The sequence below is a fragment of the Peromyscus maniculatus genome, chromosome 21 (assembly GCF_049852395.1).
Source record: "Peromyscus maniculatus bairdii isolate BWxNUB_F1_BW_parent chromosome 21, HU_Pman_BW_mat_3.1, whole genome shotgun sequence".
Lineage (NCBI taxonomy): Eukaryota > Metazoa > Chordata > Mammalia > Rodentia > Cricetidae > Peromyscus > Peromyscus maniculatus.
In genome coordinates this window covers 67,625,947-67,638,836 of record NC_134872.1, presented here as the reverse complement: position 1 = coordinate 67,638,836, position 12,890 = coordinate 67,625,947, and positions in this window count along the sequence as shown.

Sequence of the window (12,890 nt, the reverse complement as noted above, 5' to 3'; positions counted from 1 at the left end):
ACTAACCCATAATTCTTATTTATGTTTAGCCACGTGGCTTGGTACCTTTTCTCAGTTCTGTCTTCACATCTTGCTTCCTCTGTGTCTGGCTGGTGACTCCTGACTCAGCCTTCCTGTTCCCAGAATTCTCCTCTCTGCTTATCCCGCCTATACTATACTTCCTGCCTGACTACTGGCCAATCAGCGTTTTATTTATCCACCAAATCAGAGCAACACACATTCACAGCATACAGAGCGATATCCACAGCAAGCCCCAGAAGTCTTGACAGTGTTGGACTTCAGCTTTGGTAACTGAAATAAGTAGGTAATTTATATTTTATTTTATTTTACAGGAGCCAACAGTTAAGAGTCTTTGGAGTTTTAGAGAGACGTTGAACTTTTAACGAGACTTTGAACATTTTAAGGAGACTGAACTTTTAAAGGGTTTGAATTTGTAAAGCCTGTGGGACTTTTTAAAGCTGGAGAGCCCTTGGAGACCAGCAGTGTCAGAGCCCCTAGCATTAGAGTTATGGGGTTGGCACCGGGTACTGAACTCAATCCCTTTCCAAAAGCAATACACACTCTTAAATGCCGAACTGTCTCTCTGGCTCTGTGATTTTCTATTTCTCACTTACTTACACACATATACATACAAACTCAGAGACACAGACGTGGAGTTTATATAATCTTCATTAAAAGACTTGCTTAATGATTTATTCCTTCCTAAGGCAGCTCCCTGGTCTGTAATCTCAGCTAGACAAGAAGCTGCTGTAAGAGGTTCATGGTTTTAAAGCCGGCATAGGCAAGACAGCAAGACTTCATCTCCAATACTTTTTTAAAATTCTTTTATATAGTTTAGGACAAAATGGATGAAAAGGAAGCAAAGCAGAATTATTAGGAGCCCTAAGCTACAAATAACTTCACCTGTTTTTTTCTGTGTGAGACTAGACATACTACAATAAAAAAATAAAATAAAATAATCCCCGACATTATTGAAGATTAGAAGTAAAAGTGCCCGAACAGGATATGGCGTGTTTGCATGGAACTGTGCTGTTACTCCAGTTCCCAAAGGGTGTTGTCAGTAGAGTGAGGATGATTCAGGTTCCTGAGAGAAAATGGGAAGTCAGCAGCTAGCATTGACAGCAGAGAACATCCGGGTCAGGCAATCCAAGCTGATGAGGTAATAACAGGATGAAGGGGCCTGTGTCGTCAGTACCTGCTGGCATTTTTTTTCCTGGAACAGGTTTGAATACACTTTTTGTCTAAAACCTACCCTCACTCCTGAATTTTTTCCTCTGAATGTGTTTGAACCTGGACCAAGGTGCTCTCAAATGCCCTCAGGGGTTGAGATGCCATCCTAAGTCTCTGTCATAAGAACATAAAATAGAAAGGCAGCAGTCTGGTGACTGGAAAGCAGAGAAAAAAAATTGAAAATTATCTCCAGCTTATGTCTAAGTCAATTTAAATCTGAGCATGGGCTCAAACTGAAACAGGACATGCTCACAGTTTTATGAGCCAATTCAAAGTGAGTTTTAAAGCAAATTTAGAATCTAAAAGGCAATTTAATTCAAAATTCCTCTAGGCAGAAAACCGATGGGACTGTAAAACAGCAAAATGAAAATAAAAGAGCAGATTCAGGGGTAAAAATATTTTACAAGTTCCAGTGACAAGACAAAAATTCTATTTAAATATCAAGTATCAGGAAACTGCTGTTGTGTAACATAAATATGTGTGTATGCAGACACATACGTTTAATTTTTTAAAGCAATAAACTAGGAATTAGCAGATTCTGAGAGAGTTTCAGGTCAGCCAATAACTTGGCCCTGGGTGAGACACACTATTTCCGTAAAAGAAAAGCATGGTAAAGCGGGTCTTTTGGTCACAGAGTGATTGGGTCTATATCTACTCAAAGCCTTCAACTCCAGTCTAAAATGAAAGGCCTAAGTATTTCATTATCTTGTAAGCAAATTGCTTTAAAGTCAGATTTTATCCTTATAATTCCCTGTCCCTGTAACAGATGACAATCAGCCGGAGCTTGCCCTGGTTGTTTCACTGGATGTCTTGCATTACTGGATGGCAGTAATATAGCATGGGAAGGCAACATGTTTCAAAGGGTTGAAAAATGTTTCAAGGTTGGTAAAATATTCCACAATTGTCCCTTCCTGAAGCCACGTTCCAAATACTGTTTTAATTCAAGTTGATGAAAATAAGCAACTGTCTCTGGCAAGGAAGAATGTTTATCCTAATTGATGAACGGGAACATTCACTGAATAACCAGCCATCCATTTTTTCCCCTCCTGCAACATCCTTATTCTATCTAATCCCATTCCTACCATCTTGCCTCCTAACTACAGTAACACTTCTCTTAGCCCTCATTTTTTTATGTTTGTGTTTCATAAGATTTCTTGCCTTTCCAGTAATCTTTACTCCTTTTCTCTAATTGATTCTAATATTCAACATTCTAATGACTACTTCAATTATTTGTGTAATGGATTTTGGTAACGGGACTCAGTCTTATCAGAAAAAAAATACGCTTCTAGGTGTATTATCTAACTTCATGACAACTCCCCAGTGTAGTCAGAAATTGCTCTGGCCCTGCCTTGCCCAGCAGTCTGGATGAATCTCTTCCACCTGTGGGTCCCATAGTCACTTATAAAATAATTACTCAGAGGCTTATATTAATTACAAACTGTATGGCCTATGGTTTCAGCTTCTTGCTTGCTAGCTCTTTCATCTTAAATTAACCCATTTCTATTAATCTGTATGTTGCCATGTGGCAGTGGCAGTGGCATTACCAGTCTGCTGGCATCTTGCTGCTCCTTGGGCAGGGGCTGGTCTCTCTTCCCTACTCTCCTTCCTTCTTCCTGTCTCCATCTTGAATTTCCTGCCTGGCTATAACCTGACTTGCCATAGGCCAGAGCAGCTTCTTTATTAACCAATCATAGAACACATTCACAGCTGTACAGAAAGACATCCCACAGCACCCCAATTTAAAAGAGAATCGACTCCTAATTTACCATACAATTCATAGACGCTAAAAGGTGACTCTATAAGAGTGAGTCTTCATTGATCTAGAGTAAAACTCAGAGAAGCTTACCAAATAATTCTGCTGTAAACACCATTGATTTACTGCATGATATAGAGCGGTTCCCACGCAGCCTCACTGTGAGACTCCAACTGGCAAGCAACAGCATGGAACAAACTGAGTCACCCAATGTGAAACTGGCTTAATATGCATCCCAGTGGATATTATTATGTACCCAAGCTTAACTTTTTATGAATTCATTGTAATTTTCTCAAGAGAAGTCCTTCCATAGCCTTAGCTAACTGTGCAGCTTTATATGTCTATGGATAACAGCAAGCTGGTACTTAGAAACCATGAGAGAGGACCCTCAGAAGATCATGTACCAGCTTCTGATGTGTGTTGCAGATTTCCATCAAAAGTCACTAAGAGACTAATATTATTAATGTGAGTGTGTCAAATCTGAGCAGGAAATAATGCCATAACCATCTGGAGTGCTCATCCATTTTAAGTCAGGCTGAATTTTATAAATACCTTGAGAATGCTTGTGAATACTTTAACTTGCTGCCTACATTTTGTTTTCCATTTCAAAAAGTCTATTCATCACTATTTGATCTAAAAGGCTACATGTGTTAGTAAAAAATAAGTTATTATTCTAGAGGTGCTTCTGTCATATTCAGTAGGAAATACATATCACCTTTGGCAGGATTTTCAAATCTGAAGTTGTGTGGACAAAGCCTTCACATTATAAAATGTGTGAGGTTTCTGATTCTAAAAAGCATTATTAACTTTGTGTTTTCATTCTAAATTTAATTTTAGATATACTTCTTTGGGAGATGTTTTTATTTAAAAGGTTATCATAAGTCTGTTATGATTGAGAAGAAGCCCACTTTCCTAGAAATCTAATAAAATAAGCTCTTTTTAGAAAGTATCTGTCGAACATAATTTTTCTATATGCTACATTTTTGTTCTCTGTATAAATTATTCAAGTATGCCTTTCTTTTAACCCTGCATATTTCTCTTCCAACTTATCATACAAATGTACGCAGCAGTAAGAAAAAGAGTGAGGAGATTTCAGCCTTCCCTATCATTTAAGGAATGCATTCTAATTTAGCATGGTAGTGAGGCTCCTTTTAACTTTATAGGCAGATGAAAATATATGCTATGCAATATTATTCTAGAGAGTTCTACTTGTGAATGCTGGCATCTTCTCTTACATTTGCAGAGCATAATTATAAAAAAATAATGATGTTTAAGGAAATGCTTAAATCTCATTGAGATTGTATTTTCTCTCAATCAAAGACAAGATTCTTCTGACATAACACTACAAGTAATAAGCTAACTCTTAAATCATATGTATTGGGCTGGATGGTTACTGCTAAGATTGACAGCCTGAGTTTTGATTCCCAGAACCTACTTGGTAGACAGAGAGAACTATAATGTATCCTCTGCCCTCCACATATGCACATGTGCCATGATACATATACTCACATGTGTGCACACAAGTACATGAAAATAAATAATATATGTAATAAATAAATAGATATAAAAATTTAAATTGCACATACTAAAAAAACAACTGTTTCCTTAACCTATCTAAAGCAGTGAGAGTTATCTTGAGCTAAGAGGAGGAAAGAAAAGTAGAAGTCTACTTCTACTTTTTTTTCTAATGACATAGGGTTGAAAGCCTGAAATTTACCTTGTTTTCTGTGTATTCTCCCCACCATGACCATTCCCAAGGAAAGTCATTTTTTAGATCATAACCCACAACTAGGAAAGGCTTAAACTATATGAACAAGGAAAAGAGACTGCACATTGCCTACATTGTCACAAAAATAAGTAATTCTTTAGTTCACTTGAAAACATGTAATACATTCTGTATAAGTGCCAGGTACTATTCAAGTGGCTTTTCACAGTGTCTAATCTTCACTTTTCCGGCCTGAATATGATCATAAGTCCACTAATGCAGAAACTTAACAGAGAGCCTTCAAACCCCTTCCCAGTATCTCAGAGACAGCAAACTGTAGTCCTGGGACTCAAACCCAGACAGCTAATTCCAGAGGCCATACTACAGAAACCCCCTCAACTGTGCTTCCCCAATAGACCAAACTTCTTTATTTTGCTCAAAATTGTACTTTGTGTATAAGTCTTATGTAGTGATCTAAATCTACTATAGACATATGTAGCCTTTCAGACAGAGAGAGAGAGACAGAGACAGAGACAGAGACAGAGAGACAGAGAGAACAAACAGGAATCTACTACAGGAATCTATTCTCTCCTTTGATCATGTGGTCTCAGGAATCAAACTCTGGGTAGCAAGTGCCTTTACCCTCCAATCCATCTTTTAGCCTCCCCCTCCCAGTTCTACTCTTAAAAACATTTCAAACCAAATATGTCAGAAGCTGTTCAGTCCGAGACCCTTTTTCATACTGTCTTTCCAAGAGGGCGTTTGTGATGAAGCGAGACCACTCCCATGTCAAGAAGCTTTTCACTGCTGTGACTGCAAAGCTGATTAATAGTCAACACAGTGGACTTAATGGTGCTGCCGAAAACATACCCTTTTAAAGCGTGTAAAAAGCCATCCTCCTACATTTGGAGGAGATCCTGGTTGTTAAAACAGCTGTTTGACTTCTGCAGGAGTTCAGAATAACAAACATAAGCCCCCAGGGCATAGAATTTGAAAACATGGGAAAGGTCTCAAAAATGCAGCAGAGCCTTTGAGTTTTTCTTTCCCTAGAATTTAAGCCTTGTGGAAGGCCCTGTGAACTGTGGGACAGGACTTGTTAGTGCTTCTCAGTCTTAGACAAGCAGAGGAGCTGTCTGGTATACTTGTGAAATTGCACGCATCTGGACCTGAGGCACTGCCTTTCTTTTTGTCTTTAATTAAAAAAACTTTTTCATTCATTTTACACACCAATCAAAAATCCCAATTCTTCCTTCCTTCGCCCCTCTTCAGCCTCCCCTCCTACCCACCTTCAAACTCCCCCCACAAGAAGGCAAGGCCTCCCACAGGGAGGCACATCCCATAGAGGCAAGTCCAAGCCCTTCCCCCTGCCTCAAGGCTGCACGAGGTGTCCCATCATAGGTAGTGGGCTCCAGGGATGGATTCTGATTCTACCACCAGGGGACCCCCCCACCCAAGCAGATCAAGCTACACAACTGTCTCACTATGCAGAGGGCCTAGTCCAGTCCTATGCAGGCTCCACAGAGGCACTGTCTTTCTAAAGAATGCAGAAGTGACGCTGTGGCTACTGCAAGGAGACACTTGGAACTGTGTTGAGCAGTATGCTCTGTGGCATCCGTGCAGTTCCTGCCGTCTCTTACCCTACCTTACATGCTCAGGATTCATTTCTTTTCTTGCATATCCACAAGGCTGAGAAACGTGTCTAGAAATACAGAACATGCAAGAACAATTTTTACTCTAATCAAAGGGAACAGAAATATCCTATAAGGTCACTCTGGGCAACACAGGACTTACCTGACACAGGGCGTGAGCATGAAAAATGAAGGCCCTTGATGTGGGGAATGCTTTTAGTCTCGCCTCCACAAGACTCTACTGGGGCAGATAAACTTTCCAGTTAAATCTTTGATTGTTGCCTAGTATTGATAGTATTAAAGATTTAAGGCACTGTGAATGAGGAGTACAATTCTGAATCTGTAGATTTCAGCCAAAAGCTCCCTTAGCCTCTGCTTAACTTTAAGTTTCCATTAATCTTCCATTCATCTAATTCAGAGCAAAATTTTCACTTGAAGTGTTAGAGTAAATCATACTAACATGTAGTATCATATTTTTAAAGGAAGGTCCAAAGCAAAGGTTCTCAACCTGTGGGTCACGACCCCTTTAGGGTCACCTAAGACCATTGGGAAACACACATGTTTACATTATGATTCATAACAGTAGCAAAATTACACTTAGGAAGTAGCAACAAAAATACTTTGATGGTTGACGGTCACCACAACATGATGAACTGTATTAAAGGGATACAGGATAAGGAAGGTTGAGAACCATTGTCCAAAGGAACATAACACAGCATATTTAGGAAGCTTGCTGGAAGCAGTCTGACTTTATGTGAAGTATTTTTAACTTGTGAAAGAAGGGGAAGTAATTATCATTGCAGATTTGCTGATAAAGGTCAAGAGGACACATTCACTTTACAGATGGAAGGATTGCGGCTCAAATAAGATTACTTCTTAAAGACTGCATGCCAAGATCATAGCAGACTTGCTGTAGGTAATAATGCATGGAGTGACGTGACACTGCCCAGGGTGTCACTTAAGTTCTGCCCTGCATGGAGGATATGGCTAAAACTGAGGGCCCAATACTGCCTTAAAGAGCTGAAGTAGCATTGAGTCTGCAAAGGCAGGGTTCGGGAAGGGGATGGGAGGACATCTTAAGTGTGTAGAGAGAACAGAGTACATGTATCATTAGCCTTCCCAGGCTTGATAGCAGCAGATGGCCAATGATTGGATACAGGGAATCCTAAAGGGAGGCCAATGAAATTAACGAATAGAGAGGATAAATACATAAATGTTTTAGTCTGAAAGAGTAACAAAGATGCCATGAGTTAGACACTTGATGTGTTGAGCTCACTCAGGAAGCCTGTAGAATGTTCAAGAGGAGGTGTGTTTTGAGAAACTAACTCTGCCATCCTATGCCTGGCATCAGAAACTCAAGATATGGGACTTACCATTGGCACCTCCTGGCTCTTCGTCTCATAAGGACTCCTCCTACCTAGAGTATTCATAGTTTAGTAGAGAACACAGCCATACAGAAGAGGAGTATGAACATTTCACAAGCTAAACCAAGAAACTTAAAGTAGGTGAGTTCAACTTCATATACATGGCTTGTAAACATAAAAGGATACATATTTGGGCTGCTATTTTACAGCACATTTTCTTTTTTTCTAATTTAAGAATTTTTTTATTCATTTTTACATACCAATCACAGATCCCCCACTCATCCCTCCTCCCACTCTCCTTCAGCCTTCCCCCTCACCCCCACCCCACACCCTGTCCCCTCTTCCAAAAGGGTAAGGGTTCCCACGGGGAGTCATCAAAACCTGGTACATTTAGTTGAGGCCAGACCAAGCCCCTCCCCACTGCATTAGGCTGAGCAAGGCATCTGACAAAGGTAATGGGCTCCTAATAGCCAGCTCATGCACCAGGGATAGATCCCGATCACACTGCCGGGGCCCCTCTGACAGACCAAGCTACACAACTGTCTCCCATATGCAGAGGGCCTAGTCCAGTCCCATGCAGGTTCCACAGCTGTCGGTCTAAAGTTCTGGAGTTCCTATGAGCTTGGCTCAGTTGTCTCTGTAGATCTCCCTATCATGATCTTCACACACACACACACACACACACACACACACACACACACACACACACACACACCCTTGCTCATATAATCCCTCTTCCCTCTTTTCAGCCGGACTCCCGGAGCTTGACCTGGTAGCACAGTTTTTCTATCATGCAAAGAAAGCAACAGAGAGAACCAACATATACAAAACAAGAGACAGTGTGATAGTGGCATAAAAATGAAAACAGGGAGAAAACATGTGCAGGGTTACCTACCACGCTTCAGTCCCAGAAGAGGTCCATGTCTCATCTTCCTACATCTAAGGTCTGGGGTCTTCCAACAATATAAAAAAAATCCACAAAAGGAATCAAGTCTAATTTGATTTCTATCGTGTCTAACCAAGAGTCTTAAGCACAGAAAATTAATGTTATTCATAGATATAAGAACACTTTTTTAAAAATAATAAGATAACTAATCAACATAGTCAACAATGATCAACATTAAATTTCAAGATAAAATAAAGAAAAGAGATGAAGGGAGATGAGAAAAGAAAACCTACACTGTCCAATATCTTGGAAATCAAGAGGAAACCATTTCAATAAGAGGCAGAAACCAATAACAATCAATTCTGCTGTTCTGATAGTCATGAAATACAGAGGAGGAGGTGTGGTCAGGGGCTAACAGGAGGGTGGTCACTATCAGCTTCAGGGGCAGTAGGTGTGGATTGGTAAGGAAAGAACAAGAGTATTTGGGGTCCACGATGAGAAGCTGTGTGTAGTAAATAGACCGAGTAGAAAGAGCAAGACGACACAACACGACAGAAATGGATAACGTTGTGTGAGTTGATAATAGACATGGCTTTGGGTGTTTGTTTTGTTTTGTTTCATTTGTTTTGTCTTCCTCCGGGTGTGGGGCTGTGTGTGATAAACACCTTAGAAGGATGTCAATGTGTTAAACTGAAGGTGGGCAAGCATATCGTGAGAGGGGCGTACCATAGAGAAAGGCGTCTGAGGAGCCAAGAGGGGCTCGATGCTGAATAGACCTGAGCAACGTGGTAAGGCTGAAAGAAGATGGCAGCTCCATGGATGGGAACTGAGGAAGTAGTACTGCCTGGCTGGTACAGCGCCAATTTTCCCTTTTCAAGTCCACAAGCCATGGGGTCTGATTGACCCCTGCCATCCAGGGGGAAATATGGGTGGGACCAGGAAATCTATGACCCAGAAAAGGCCTTAGTGTCATTTCATCAATGATGCCTCTACACTGTTTTCTCTACTTTCTAATGTATAAGCTCTGTGCTGTGTCTGTACATAAGCTCATAATATAATTCATTTAAATGAAGCTCCAGCTAAGAAAAAGTAATATCCATGTTTTTCTAACATCTTTTCCACAGATCATTAAATAGGAAATACTAAATGATAAAATGGTTTTAGATTGGTGGAGGAAAAAATGTTTAGTCCTTTCCAGACCTATTTGTTCCAGATCCATCCAGAATTAAAGAAATCTGGAATAATATCAAGCATCACATAATTCAACTAACATTTCTTACTTTTAACATCTCTTGAATATGTCCTGAACTGTCACTGATGCCATACATAACCTTAAAGTGCTACTGTTTTTTTCTCTTGCTGCATGTATTTAATACCTATTAAGCAAAATATATTCAAGTGCAAGTCATGCAATTGGAAACTTCTTTATGGTGTTAGAATACCTAATACATTTTTGCGTTTTCATTCATTGAAGATTTGGTTGCTTTCACATTTAATATTAAGCTTTGTGAAGATAGCTGAGGCCCTCACTCGATGACTGTTTAACAGTACGTTGCTGCCCTCTAGCTTAAGTTTGAAAACTAACGTGCAACCATTTATTCAACAAGTTTTTGTCCAAGCCTCCTCGTAAATTGACAACCATTGCTCTTAACTGAATCACATCTTAGCAGTTGCACAGAATTGAATGTCTAGGGTTATTTGATTAATTTCTTCTCTTTCTAGATAAAATTAACATGGTCAACTAAAAAAAATCCTAATCTAAAAAAGAAAGCAACCTCTCCTAGCCTCTTTGTTGTGTGCCCCACCACACACACACACACACACACACACACACACACACACACACACACTTTAATTTGCATGCTCTCCCTTCCTTTAGGCTGTTAATGAAATTCTGTGTCTTCTCCTAGCCTCTTTGTTGAATGGCAACCTCCCAAACTCCCCTGCTGTCTTTAATACACCTTCCCCATTCCTTTAGGCTATTACTGAAATTCCATGAATATTCCTTTTTTTATTTCTCACATTTTTGTTTGTTTGACTGCTTGTTTGCTTGTTGATTTTGGAAGAAGACAGTGGCCCCTATGTCCTGGCTCACATGGAAGTCAGAGAATAGCCTAACAGTTTGGGAAAGTCCATTCTCTCCTTCCTCCATGTGGGTTGTGAAGGTCAAACTTGTGTTGTCAACCTTAGCGGCAAATGCCTTTACTGAGCCATTTGGTTAGCCCCTCAGTAAATGGTCTCATCTATCACTCCCTAAATAGTCAGATAGGAGATTCAGGTCATTTATGCCCTCAATGAGTACTGAGTATTTGCCAAAGATTATTTCTAAAGATGAAAGCATAATTGAAATTGAATCAATTCAACTCCTAAAAACTGTCAGAAATTTCAACAAGGTAATTTTATGTTCAAACATTTATAAAATTATTTGAGGCATGAGTTTCTATTCTTTGAGAGATGTCTGAAATGTTTTCAGAGCATGCTGTTCCTCTATGACGGCCTTTCTGTCTTAGAAGGTTACTGGGCAGAGAGTAACTTAGTAGGCCAGTCCACTCCATTTTAGTCAAGTATATTGGTGAAAGCCAGGGCAACAGCATTTAACTGGAGTGCGTATTAACAAGGAAAGGTCCAGTTATTTAAGAATCTGCCTACATGTGGGGTTTATACCCTTAAAATTGACATACAACCCTCAGGATAATTTTTGGTGCTGCTTGGACTGTATAGTCAATGGTGTTTGGGAATAGCACAGAGACCAAGAAACAGACAGAATGGACATGAGGATTGGGTTCCAATCCTTCCAACATCCTCTGAGCCTTACATCTTTGACTTCTAACATATACACATACATTTCTCATAAAACTGTAAGTCCAATGAAGGAGAAAACACTTAGATGACAAATGCTATACCCTCGGAACTAATAGACCTTCATTTATCCTGAATCTAGTGTAAGCATTAAATTATTCCTTGTCTTCTGATTAATGAGCATTTCTTGCTTCTTGCACTTCCTTTAGCAACTATGTTTCAGCATACATATTCAAGATACTTTAAATAGGAAGTAATATATCCTCTAAAATATTCAAATAATTCGTAGAATCTGAAAGGCCCAGAAATGCAAGTTTGGAAGATCTACTTGATGCTCCAGAGAGATCCACAGAAACCATCCCTGGACAGCAGCACCACCTGGTGTCAGCACCACAGGCTCCTAACACTCTGCCTTACTCAGGCTTACTCACTGAGGGGTTCACATAGGCTCCATGTCTACACCTGGCGTGTCAGTTTTACACCATGGCTGCAAGAGAAACTGAAAAGGTGAGGTTCTGATTTCTCTTCGAAGAAACAGAAACAACAGGGAGGCATTGCACAAAGTAAGAAAAACATTGAAAGCTTCCCTGTGCCCCAAATCATGACTATTCCCTTCCAACCATTTAATGCAATCTCCATCAAACTCATCAAATTTAGTTTCCTCAACAGTTTCTAGGAACAGAATGGTTCTAAACAAAAATATATCTCAGGGCCAATAAAACTATTAATCATTGTTTTTTCAGAGTTGTGTCTATGGCTGCTTCCTCGCTGTCTCTAGGTATATGAACATGTATACATTACATGGTTTTAGGACAGTACTACAGTGTGGTTTTCTTTATGCTCTAGTTGACTGACGTCTTCAAGTCTAAGGAATAAGGCCTATAAAGACAAATATGGAAAGATATGTGTTCTTCGTTCTCAGAATTCAATCCTAGTCAGGAAATGTTATGTAAAGTCTGTTTTAGGCAACAGAAGGAAGAATTGTTGTTAACATATGAGATGTTTAGAGACAGATGTTCTAAGACCTGGAACAGGAAACTCTCTACTAATGATTCTGATCATTAACCCTGTATCATAAACATTGGTAATACTGCTCTGGTTACCAGGTAGCTGAAGGTACATCAGTAGATATCTAACTGCTCAGTGTTAACACATTCAGAATTTACTGTGTGACTTCAAGTTTTATTCATACTTAAGTTTTAGATCTTTCATTACCTTCAAAATCACCATTTCAAGCTTTACTGTTTTTCCAACAATATAAAATGAAATTTTACATTATAAAATATCCTTTAAAATAGTAACATTTTATTATGCTACTAATGTTTTAGTTTTTACTCTTAAAGCATAGTTTTTAATTTAGATTCTTATGTATACTCATTTAATAACCAACTTTAAATTCGGTAATCACATTTTCCTCTAAGCGTTGATTAGAACAATTATGGTAAATGAAAATAAGAAAGTAATTTTTGTAAGGATATTCAAAAGGCATCCTTTTCAAGCCATAAAGAAGCCTTATAGATAGTTT